This window comes from Chiloscyllium plagiosum, unplaced genomic scaffold, assembly GCF_037043375.1.
Source record: "Chiloscyllium plagiosum isolate Xiang-an unplaced genomic scaffold, Cpla_swu_hap1 HiC_scaffold_10, whole genome shotgun sequence".
Lineage (NCBI taxonomy): Eukaryota > Metazoa > Chordata > Chondrichthyes > Orectolobiformes > Hemiscylliidae > Chiloscyllium > Chiloscyllium plagiosum.
In genome coordinates, this window is record NW_028270148.1 from 90182237 (window position 1) to 90194690 (window position 12454).

General features: G+C 44.9%; 1 protein-coding gene across 2 annotated transcripts in view; it reads left to right on the plus strand.

The window, feature by feature from the left end:
* Positions 1-7036: 7036 nt before the first annotated feature.
* LOC122552990 (ribosome-binding protein 1-like) overlaps positions 7037-12454 on the plus strand; it is a 147517-nt gene continuing 142099 nt past the window's right edge. Inside the window, exon 1 of one of the 2 annotated variants that reach the window (XM_043696342.2) lies at positions 7037-7194. The gene's annotated coding sequence lies outside the window, so the exon portion shown is untranslated. The remainder of the gene's footprint in view (positions 7195-12454) is intronic. The other variant, XM_043696344.2, reaches the window with a different exon arrangement.

Below are 12454 nucleotides of genomic sequence, written 5' to 3' on the forward strand. Positions count from 1 at the left end.
AACTGAACATAATACTCCAAATGCAGCCTCACCAAGTTGTACAACTGCAACATAAATTCCTAACTTCTCTACTCAATGCCCTGACTGATGAAGGCCAGTATGCCAAAAGCCTCCTTCACTGCCCTGTCTACCTGTGACCCCACTTTCAGAGAACCATGCACCTGAACTCCAAGGTCCCTCTATTCCACTACATTCCTTAAGGCCCTACCATTCACCATGAAACTCCTACCTTGATCCGACTTTCCAGAATGTAAGACCTCACACTTATCTATATTAAATTCTATTTGCCATTTCTCAGCCCACTTCCCCAGCTGATCAAGGTCCTGCTGCAGTTTCCGATAACCTTCCTCACCTGTCCATGATACTGCCTATTTTAGTGTCATCTGCAAACTTACTAATCATGCTTCGTACATCCTCATCCAAATCATTGATGTAGATAACAAAACAGTAATGGGCCTGGCACCAACACCTGAGGCACTCCACTAGTCACAGGCCTCTAGTCTGACAAGCATCTTTCCACTGTTACCCTCTGCTTCCTACCATCAAGCCAATTGTATATGCAATTTGTCAGCTTCCCCTGGATTCCATGTGATCTAACCTTCCAGAGCAGTCTATCATGTTGAATCTTATCAAAGATCTTACTGAAATCCATTAGGTCTACATCTACTGCCCTGCTCTCATCAATCTTCCTGGTCACTTCATCAAAGAACTCTAACACATTTGTGAGGCATGAACTCCCACACACAAAGCCATGCTGACTGCTCCTAATTAAATCCTGTCTTTACAAATATATCTTATCTCTCAGAATCTTCCCAAGTAACTTACCTACCACAAATGCTAGGCTTACCGGTCTATGGTTCCCAGGTTTTTCTTTGCATCCCTTCTTGAATAAGGGCACAACGTTTGCTACCCTCCAGTCTTTCAGAACTTCACCCATGGCTAATGATGATGCAAAAATATCAGCCAGGGCACCACAATTTTTTTTCTCTCGCCTCTTGCTGTATTTTTGGATACATCTGGTAAGGACCAGGAGATTTATCTACCTTCATACGTTCTAATACACAACACCTCCTCTACTGTGTTATGGACTGTCACCAAGTTATCACCACTAACTTCCCCAACTTCCCAAGTCTTCATGTCTTTCTCCACAGTAAACATAGAGGAGAAATAATCTTTGAGGACCTTGCCCATCTCATGCGGTTCTACACATACATGCCCACTTTAGTCCTATTCTCTCTCTAAATATTCTTTTTCCTTTAATATATTTAAAGAACCCCTTTGAATTCACCCTAACCTTCTCTGCCAATGCTACCTCATGCCCCTTTTTCACCCTCCTGATTTCCTTCTTCTGTAAACTCCTGTAATCCCTGTACACTTCCAGGGATTCCCTTGATCCCAGCCGGCTGTACCTGAGCCGTACCTCCTTTTTTCTGGTCAAAGCCTCATCATATGTTGTCATCCAGGGTTCCCTATTCCTATCAACCTTGCCCTTCGCCCTCACAGGAACATATAGACTTTGAACTCTCACTATCTCACTTTTAAAGGCCTCCCACTTGCCGGAGGTCTCTTTGCCTGCAAACTACTCCAATCAACCCGTGTAAGCTCATGTTTTATTTCATTAAAATTCACCTTGCCCCAATTTCCAACTTGAATCTGTGACCAGTTTTGTTCCTCTCCATAACTATTTTAAAATTAATAGAACTATGGTCACTGGGAACAGACAGTAGGGATGAAAGGGTCTTTCTCAGGAAGACAGCTGGTGACAAGTGGTGTTCTGCACAGTGTTGGGACCACAACTTTTCACTTTATACATTAACGATCTAGACGAAGGAACTGAGGGCATTCTGGCTTAGTTTGCAGACAATACAAAAATAGGCAGAGAGGCAGGTAGAATTGAGGAGGCAGGGAGGCTGCAGAAGGATTTGGACAGGTTAGGAGTATGGGCAAAGAAGTGGCAGATGGAGTACTACGTGGAAAAGTGTGAGGTCATGCACTTTGGTAAGAAGAATAGAGGCATGGACTGTTTTCTAAATGGGGAGAAAATTCATAAGTCTAAATTGCAAAGAGACTTGGGAGTTCTAATCCAGGATTCTCTCAAGATAAACTTGCAGGTTGAGTCAGTAGTTAGGAAGGCAAATGCAATGTTGGCATATCATTTGGGAGGACTTGAATATAAAAGCAGGGATATACCTCTGAGTCTCTATAAGGCTCTGGTCAGACCACATTTAGAGTATTGTGTGCAGTTTTGAGGCCCAATGCCTCAGGAAGGATGCATTGGCCCTGGAGTGGGTTCAGAATGATTTATAAGAATGGTCCCAGGAATGAAAAGCTTAACATATAAGGAATGTTTGATGATTCTGGGTCTATACTTGATGGAGTTTAGAAGGATGAGGAGGGATCTAATTGAAACTTACAAATGGCCTGGGTGTTGGGAAGATGTTTCCATTGGTAGGAGAGACTAAGACCTGAGGGATCAACCTTAGAGTAAAGGGAAGACCCTTTAGAACAGAGATGAGGAGAAACTTCTTCAGCCAGAGACTAGTGAATCTAGGGAATTCACTGCCACAGAAGCTGTGGTGGCCAGGTCATTGATCGTATTTAAGACAGAGACAGATAGGTTCTTGACTTTCAAGGGGATCAAAAGAGTTTCAGGGAGAAAGCGGGAGAATGGGATTTAGAAACTTGTCAGCCATGATTGAATGGCAGTAGACAAGCAGGAGGCTGTAACCCTTCTTCAGGACTGGTGTGGGTGTAAAGGGAGCTGCAAATAAAGAGGGTGGTGGGGGCAGGGTGGTGAAGTGGGGATAGGTGAAGACAGGTAGAGGATATGACCTGGTTGGTCAATGGGAGGAGTGAATCTGGTAGGTGGCTGAGAGGAGTGGAAGGGAGGGGGAGGGACTGGGAAGGGAGTTGGGGGATGCGAAGGGAGGTTATTTGAAATTGGAGAACTCAATGTTGAGTCCTCTGGGTTGTAGGCTATCCAGGCGGAAGGTGAGGTGTTGTTCCTCCAATTTGTGGTTTGATTCTTTGTGGCAATGGAGGAGGCCAAGAATGGTCATATCGGAAAGGGACTGGGAAGGGGAATTAAAATGGGCTGTAATTGGGAGGTCAGGTCGGCCCCTGTGAGCCTGGCTGAGATGCTCAGTAGTCTGGTGAACAGACCTCAATGTCACAGAGAATGAATACTAACTCTCCGACACCCCCTGCTACCTCCCCCTTGACCACAACCCCAATGTGGCCCATCAGGCCAAAATCACTCGTACTGTCAGTGCCCTCCGATGCTCTCCCTTCCACTGCCTCCAATCTCATAGACCCCCAGCCCCGCATTCCCCGGTTCTACCTGCTCCCCAAGATCCACAAGCCCAACTACCCCGGCTGACCCATTGTCTCCGCATCTTCCCACCAAACCCATCTCGTCCTAGCTTGACTCCATCCTCTCCCCCTTGGTTCAGGCACTTCCCACCTACTTCAGTGACTCTAACCACATCCTCCATCTCTTCAGTAATTTCCAGTTCCCCGGCCCCCAGCGCTTTATCTTCACTACAGACATGCAGTCCTTATACATGTTCATACCCCACAAGGATGGCCTTCAGGGCCTCAGCTTTTTCCTCTCCAATAGACCCATCCAGTCCCCCTCCACCAATACCTTCCTCCACCTTGCCTAATTAGTCCTCACACTTAATCACTTTTCCTTTAACTCCTCCCATTTCCTCCAAATCCAGGGGGTGGCCATGGGCACTTGGATGGGCCCCAGCTACGTCTGCCTCTTTTTTGGCTATATCGAACAGTCCCTCTTCAGTACCTACACAGGCATTGTGCCCCAACATCTCCACCGTTCCATCGATGACTGCATTGGGTCTGCATCCTGCACTCAGACTGAACTGGAGCAGTTCATCGACTTCACCTACAACTTCCACCCCACCCTCGAATTCACTTTGTCCATCTCGGACACCTCCCTCCCCTTTTCTAACCTTTCCGTTTCCAACTCCAGTGACAGTCTCCAGATGGACATTTACTATAAACCACAGACTCTCTCAATTCCCTGGACTACACCTCCTCCCACCCAGTATCCTGCAATAACTCCATCCTGTTCTCCCAATTCCTCTGCCTCTGCCACATCTGCCCGCACAAGGAGATTCCACTCCCAGTGCTTTCCCCCACTCTGTCATCCAGACAGCCCTCCACTGCACCACCTCCATTCCTCTTTCTATTGCTCTAAACATCCCCAACACAATAAAGACAGACTCCCCCTTGTCCTCACCTACCACCCTACCAGTTTCCACATGCAAAGCATCAGCTTGAAACACTTTCCGCCAACCCCAACTAGACTCCATCACCAAGAACACCTTCCCCTCCCCATCCCTCTCTTCCTTCCACAAGGACAATTCCCTTTGCCAGTCCTTGGTTTGTGCCACTGTCCCCCATCCCCCAGGTACCTTCCCCTGCAACTGGAAAAGATGCAAAACCTGCCAGTACATCACCCCCTCACCTCCATCCGGGGCCCCAAACAGCCCTTCCAGGTGAGACAGAGGTTCACCTGTCTCTCTTCCAATTAGTTTACTGCATCAGGTGCTCCCAATGTGGTCTTTTCTACATTGGGGAGACCAAATGCAAACTTAGGAAACAGTTCGCTCCAATTTCAAATAACCTCCCTTCCTATCCCCCGACTCCTTTCCCAGCCCCTCCATTCCATTCCTCTCATCGACCTTTTAGCCCTGTTGCATTGAAATAGATACGATTTAATCCAACAGGCATTTCTCACTCCCTGCCTTGTTCCAACCTGACCTGTCGCTTCACTTTACTATTTCTGATTACTGGGCAAAAATGAGGACTGCAGATGCTGGAAACCAGAGTCTAGATTAGAGTGGTGCTGGAAAAGCACAGCAGGTCAGGCAGCATCCGAGGAGCAGGAGGAGGAGGAGGAGTAGTAATGTCTGATTACTGTATCACCTCACACTTGCCTCCCTGCTGTTGAGAATCAGCACTAGTCGATGAAAGTAAGCATGCAGATGCAGCAGGCAGTGAGCATAGTTTTAAGGTGAGAATCCAGAACCAGGGGCCACAGTCTATGGACATGATAAAAGTCATTTTGGACTGAGATGAGGAGAAATGTATTCACCAGAGAGTGGTGAGCCTGTGGAATTCTCTGCCACAGGAAGCAGTTGAGTCAAAGATTGAATGTTTTCAAGAAGGAGTTAGATATAGTTCTTGAGGCTAAAGGGATCGAGGGGTATAACAAGAAAGCAGGAACTGGGTATTGAGTTGAATAATCAGCTATGATTACATTGAATCATGAAGCAGGCTTGAAGGAGGACATACAGTTTATGATAGGGCCCTGGGGAGTACTGGCAAACAGAGGGACTTAGGGTTTCGGGTGCACAGTTTCTTGACAGTTGTGTCACAGGTTGACAGGGTGGTGAAGAAGGTGTTTAGCATGCTTGCCTTCATTGCTCAGAGCTTTGAGTACTGGAGTTGGGATATCATGTTGCAGTTGTACAGTACATTGGTGAGACCATTTTTTGAGTGCTGTGTGTAGCTCTGTTTGCCTTGCTATAGAAATGATGTTATTAAATTGGAGAGGGTGCAGAAAAGATTTACAAGGATGTTACCAAGACTGGTGGGTTAATTAGGAGGAGAGGCTGGATAGGCTGGGGTGTTCACTGGATCATAGGAGTTTGAGGGATGACTTTATAGACGTTTATAAAATCATGAGGGGCAAAGATGAGGTCTTTCCCGAGGATGGGGGAAGTTCAAATTAAGAGAGAATAATTTTAAGGTGAGAGGAGAAAGATTTAAAAGGACCTGAGGGGCAACTTTCTTATACAGAGTGTGCTTTGCATTTGAAATGAACTGCCAGAGGAAGTGATACATGCAGGGTACAGTTACATCTTTAAGACATTTGGACAAGTACATGAATCGGAATTGTTTATTGGGATATGGGCCACAGGCAAATGGGACTAGTTTAGATTGGGAAACCTGATTGGCAAGAACAAGGTGGACCAAAGGGTCTGTTTCTGTGCCGTATGACTCTGTGACTGAACATCTAGTTTATGTTTCTTAACCTTTGAAACCTAGGACTACCTAAAGCAGCATTAAATGTGCCCAACAGCACACAATGGGTTTCAAATATACTGAAGATATGTGTGCTTATTGTTAATACAGTGCTTATAAATGTGTAAATTCACTCATTCTATCTAACATTCTGTATAACCGAACTGTCTTCAAAAGATTGCTGCCGCCAATTTTGGTGAATGTGAAATAGGGTCATCTCCCCATCTCATCAAATCATCGTCAGTTTTCACCAGTGAAAGATTGTCAATGAGATAGATTTGTGTTTTGCTTTTGGAATGTTTGCATTTTGCTACAAACTGGTGTAATCATGTGGAACAGGAACTCCCAGGGTTGTGAAAGAAGCTTGCTATTGTACAGCGGAAATATGCACGGTGTACAGGGATCCACAGAGCTGTCAACGTTGAGAAAACGCAGCGTTTACAGTCAGCAGGCAGGACTGGCGTTGACTGCACGTCCATTTAAAAACCTGAAGCTGCGCAGGGCCAGAAATGCACTCAAACACAGTTTAATATTTTTAAACCAGTGTGAGCTCCTGTCACTCCTTCAGAGTGACATTTGCCAGGTTTGTGCCTGTACGTTCCAGGCGAAATGTACCAACACCGGGACAATGCACCTGCACATACCACAATGAAAGAGTGCAATTCAGCGACTGCTATTCCTCTATTGCTTTCCCTTCTCTGACGGAAGCTCGAGGTGACGAGCCTGGGAAACTGCAGAGCGGCGCGAGACGGGATCTGGGCCACGTTCCATTCCCGGAGCTGGGGGAGAAGGAACTACACCTCCCGGCATGCTCAGCGAACACCTTGTCCTGTCCCGTCCAGCTATTGGTCGGGGTTGGATTGGAGCGGCCAATGGCAGCCGGGGGTGGAGGGGGGAGGGGGCGGGGTGAGCATCGGCCGGCTGCCAGCGCTGGGGAGAGAAGTGCCACGACTCCAAGGCGGTCGGGCTCAGTCCGTGTTGTGTGTGGATCGGCGGGCAGGGAAAAAAAAAGGGGAGGGGGCTGAAGGACAAGGGTAGGGAGGCATCTCTCACACGATCTGCACCGCACCACAGTTAGATTCAACAGCCCGGGAGACAGAGACCCCACCACCCACCCCTCCACAGGCTTGTCTCACGGTTGAGGTAAGGACACTCCATTGATTATAATAAACCCTCTGGCACTGGCTGATGGGGGCATTGGGTACCTTCCGGCACTGTTACCCCCTTCTCTATCTCCACCTCCTCCTGTTCCCCACCCCGCAAACACATTGCCCTCTTACTGACTGTCTCTCTGATAACGAGCTTGCGTTTTGATCCTGTATGGACACATTGCATACGTGTTCAACTGGGGAAGGTGGGAACAGAATGGGAAAGAAGGTGGGGGTATGTGAAAAATGTGTTTTTGTTTTACTTGGAGTAAATACAATGGTGCACTGCACTGGCTCGTTTCAGCACACGTCCTGTCAAATGTCTGGATCCACATTTTTATAAAGCAACTTCTATTGAACGTTTGATTATTTAAAAGTCAAGTTTCATTTTGGGATGCACAACTTAGTATTAGTATCGTTTTTAAAGTCACGAAACAGTTCTACTGAGTTTGAAGTACACGCAGTGTTACAAAGGTTAAGAATTTAAAACTGGACGAAATATCAAAAAGATATCAGATGAGGTGAAATAAGGTCGTAGACCTGAAACATTCTTCACAGACGCTGACCAGGTCTTCCGAAAAAAATACATTTTCTGTTTTTAGTTCAGATTTTCTGCATTAACAACGATATACTTTGATTTAAAAAAGTTTGCTTGCTTGATGAAATACTTTTAAGCAGAGGACATTTTTGTACCTTGATCCAACAGCTGTGCAAACAGTCATGTGTCAAATGTGATTTTGTTGGATTTTTATTTTGGTTTGTGAGCTACACTGTTGAAATTTATCTTGAGATGGTTTGAATTTGACTTTGCTTTCGAGTTAGAATTTAAGGCAGTAAATCTAAAAGAGAATCGAGGCAACTTCCTGAAAGAAAAGCGATTTTTTTCTAAGTGTTCCACAAAAAAAATAGCTGCCAATGGGAAAGATTGCAGTGCTATTTAACGTCGTGAAAAATGGTTCTGTGTCTAGGAAAGTTTAAATTCAGGAGATATTAAGGGGATTTGGAACTGGGGCTGAAGTTTGAGTCAGACACAGAGAATCTGTCAGACATTCCACAAATTAACCACGTACAGAACTGAAATCGTTCCTTTTTTTTGTTCCCCTCCGTTTAGTCTGGAAGATTGATTGTAATCTCAGGGATCCCCTCCCCGGTCTAGATTTTGAGAGATAATCTCCCTGCAGTGAGACAGACTGTGTGCAAAGAAACGGTCGAGCTTATTTTCAGCAGCTAACGGTTTTTTTTGAGTGGGCAGACTGAGGAATGTGTGTACACGTTGGCTCTCTGAAATGCTGAAGATCCGGCAATGAAATCTGACCAGTCAGAAACTGCCTCATCTTAATACGGTGTCACTGGGATCCGGCACACACACACGCACACACACACAGGGAGATCCGCGCGGCCCTAAAGCCGGATGCATTAACTGGTCCAGTAACTAATATGATTTGAGGAGGAGAAGCAGACTTATAGTTCATCATATCTGTACAGTAGTTCTTATGGTCCTTGCACGATTTTTTATTCCCGCAGTTCCTTCAACACAAATGCAGACCAAGGGGTGTTATCCTTTTTAGAATTAATTAGATGTTCTTTGCTGTTTGTGAAAAGAATTAATTGCGGGATTGATATTTGTTATGAAACGGCTGAATCTCCAATTAATTATAATTGGATTTAACTGTGTAAAGCATTAGGATCCAGTGTATTCCTTCTATTTGCAGTACTGAGTTTCTTCTCAAATAACCCGCCCCCCATTTTCATCTTAGTTGGGAGCGAAGTCCTGTTTCAACTTCCTGCAACATCCAACCCATGCCCATTGCCCTCTCCACTCAGGTTCCCATCCTGCCATATTGTTCACATTCCCATCCTCTCCTCAGTTCCATACGACATCCCATTTTTTTCCCTCACATTGCTTTAAGACCCCAACTCAGCTGGCCTTACCTTGTCATGTTTCTGCCCCTGTCATCTTGTTCCTCCTTCCACGTCTTCTCCATCTCTCTTCCACCTCACCCCGTCACTCTCCCCTCATCCCGCTCTCCCGAACCTGCTTCTTCCCCATCCCATTTCTTTGTCCCAACAAGCTTGTTCCTCTCCCGTTCTCTTTCCTCTTTCTCCTCATTGTCCCGATTATGCCCCCATTGTCCTGTTTCTGCCCTGTTGCCTTGTTCCCCTTCCCATTTTTCAACTGTTTCAGCTTATCTTGCAGCCCATCCCACCTTGATTTGTTTCTGCCCCTGCTTCTCCCTTGATTCATCCTGATTTTTCTCTGTTGCTCTGCCCACTTGTCATTTCCCCGTCCCACCTTGAACTGTTTCTCTGCCACCACAATCTTGATCTGCTTCCCATATTATCGCGCTCTCTGTCCCAAAGAATAATTACTCACCCCCAACATCTCATTACTCCCTCTTCATTTTGTTACTCCTCCATCCTGTAACTTACTCCCTCCTCATCCTGTTGCTTGAACCCTTCCTGTTCCTCTCCTCTCCTATCCCATTTGTGCTCCCTCACCTCACCCCATTTCTTCCTCCAACCCATTTCTCTCCCCTTCTCTCATCTTGTTATCTTCTAAAATTAGGAGTTTAGCAATGTGATTATTTAGTTTTAGATTAGATTACATTAGATTAGATTAGATTACATTACAGTGTGGAAACAGGCCCTTCGGCCCAACAAGTCCACACCGACCCGCCGAAGCGCAACCCACCCATACCCATACATTTACCCCTTACTTCACACTACGGGCAATTTAGCATGGCCAATTCACCTAACCTGCACATCTTTGGACTATGGGAGGAAACCGGAGGACCCGGAGGAAACCCACGCAGACACTGGGAGAACGTGCAAACTCCACACAGTCAGTCACCTGAGGCGGGAATTGAACCTGGGTCTCTGGTGCTGTGAGGCAGCAGTGCTAACCACTGTGAAACCGTGCCGCCGTATTATGGATGTTCTTCGGGAAAATAGCCCCAGCCAATTCAGCCTTTCCCTATACCTCAAACCCTCCAATCTTGTAATTTTTTTCTGAATCTTTTCAAGTTTAACAACATCCTTCCTATAGCGGGGAGAACAGAATTGTACGCAGTATTCAAAAAGTGGCCTAACCAATGTCCTGTACAGCCGCAACATGACATCCCAACTCCGATACTCAATGCGCTGACCAATAAAGGAAAACATACCTCATGCATTCTTCACTATCCTATCTGCCTGCGACTCCAACTTCAAGGAACTAGGAACCTGCACCCCAAGGTCTGTTTGCTTGGCAACACACCCCAGGACTTTACCATTAAGTGTATAAGTCCTGCCCTGATTTGCCCTATCTAAATAGAACACCTCCCATTTAGAGCTGTTGGTGGGAAGTTGACACAAAGTCTTATAGGTCAATTCCCAGTGGTAGGATACAGAAAGGGGGAGGCAGAAATTTAGAATAATTGTCAAGCTGGAAAAGAAAATAATTAAGAATATAAATAATGGAGTGTACCATGAGAAACCTTTTGCTGTCCTCTCATTTTCAACAGCTCACAAAGGTATTTATGTAAATACCTTCTCAACCTTTACTAAAATTAATCTGCGACTGTCTGCACTTTGTCCTCTCCCCTCTTTTTCTCTGTCTCTCTCTCTCTCTCTCTCTCTCTCTTTCTCTCTCCCTGTTTATGGAAGAACACCTGGCTGGCAGCGTCACAGGAATCTGAGACCTTATCTGTCCTGTTGAAAGGTAGCTTTACTGGTTATAAGGACAACTCCACCTAATTTGTGAACCTTCAGGCAAGGAACCAGCTGTTTTCCATTGATGAGGTACAATGAGGTAACTGGTTATTGTACAGAAGCTTTCGTGAGTAACTTTAGAAAGGTCGCTGTTTTACAAAGACTCCATTAAGAACTCAAACTAAAGACATCAGACATTGCAGGTAACTTGCTGGCATTTTTCTAGAATGTCAAAATTCCTCGGTGATAATTGTGCAGTTTCCATGGAGTTTTCATGAATTCCTGCTCTGGGTACAAAACTGCCTAGAAGTAAGTCTTGAAAAATTGAATAGTTCACATTCTTTGAATACTTTTTAAATGTGGATGCGGTGCGTTTACTGTTGCTGTAAAGTTGTTTGTGATAGCCCACCTTCATCTGCATTGATATAACTGAAAAACTTCACGGGGACAGGAGTTTCATATCAAGGCAATCTCTACTGTCCCCATGAAATCCCCAGGAAACCTTCCATCATGACTTGATATGAAACTGGAGTAATGATGGAAGGTTTCCTGTCATAAAAGGCATTAGTGAACCAATTGGGGTTTTTATGGCAATTTGACAGCAACACATTTGGTTTTTTTTTAAATTTCTAACTCGAGCTGGAAATTTCTAGCTGGCGATGTATGGATGTTTGCTTTAATAATAATGACAATCAGTGATAGTCATCATGGCCATCGTCACTGGGGCTAATTTTCAATTCCTGAATTAATAATTGAATTTAAATTCCAACAGCTACCATACTTTGATTTGAATTGGATGACTGGTCAAATCAGGTTGCCACAGCATCATCATCTCCCCCACATGCTTGCATTAATTGCTGCTTGTGACAGATTAATTCATTGTAAGTACATTTGGCCCCTAAGTATTACGATTACTTAACTAACAGATGCCTCTCGTAGAAGCCATCTGCAAAAAAACTGCATACTTAGTACTTCATCCAAAATGGTTTTTGTACTTAAAATGGAGAAACCCCAACTTCTTTTATCAAATGAGTAAAATATGAGAATTTATACATGTTCTAATCTGAAGAAAGTAATCTTCCGACATAAAAAGGTCTCTCTCTTCCCACCCCTCACTTCTTCACTCACTGTTAGAACCATTCCAGCTCAACTTTTCCACTTCCTGAGCCAAATACCACCTACCCGCAGATCTTTAAAAATGATTTTTTATATGTTTGGCGATTCTACAAAAATATGAACAGCAGGAGATCTGTCAGTCATTGAGTTTGTTTTATATTCTCTGACTATTATATGTGTAATGGGTGGCTCAAGCCCCATTTACTAACTAGCCTTTACCCTATATCACTTGATAGTTTTACCAAAAAAAAAACTTCTGATCTCAGTCTTTAAATTTTCAATTAACACCCAGCATCGACAGTGATTTAAGAAGAGGCGGGGAGGTGGAGTGAGGGGATCTGGAGAAGGCAATTCCAGATTTCCACTGCATGTTAAGACATGAAGGCAAAATTTACCAGCAACCATTTCTGGGTAGCAAACTGGAATCCTGAGTTAAGAAAGATAGGCCT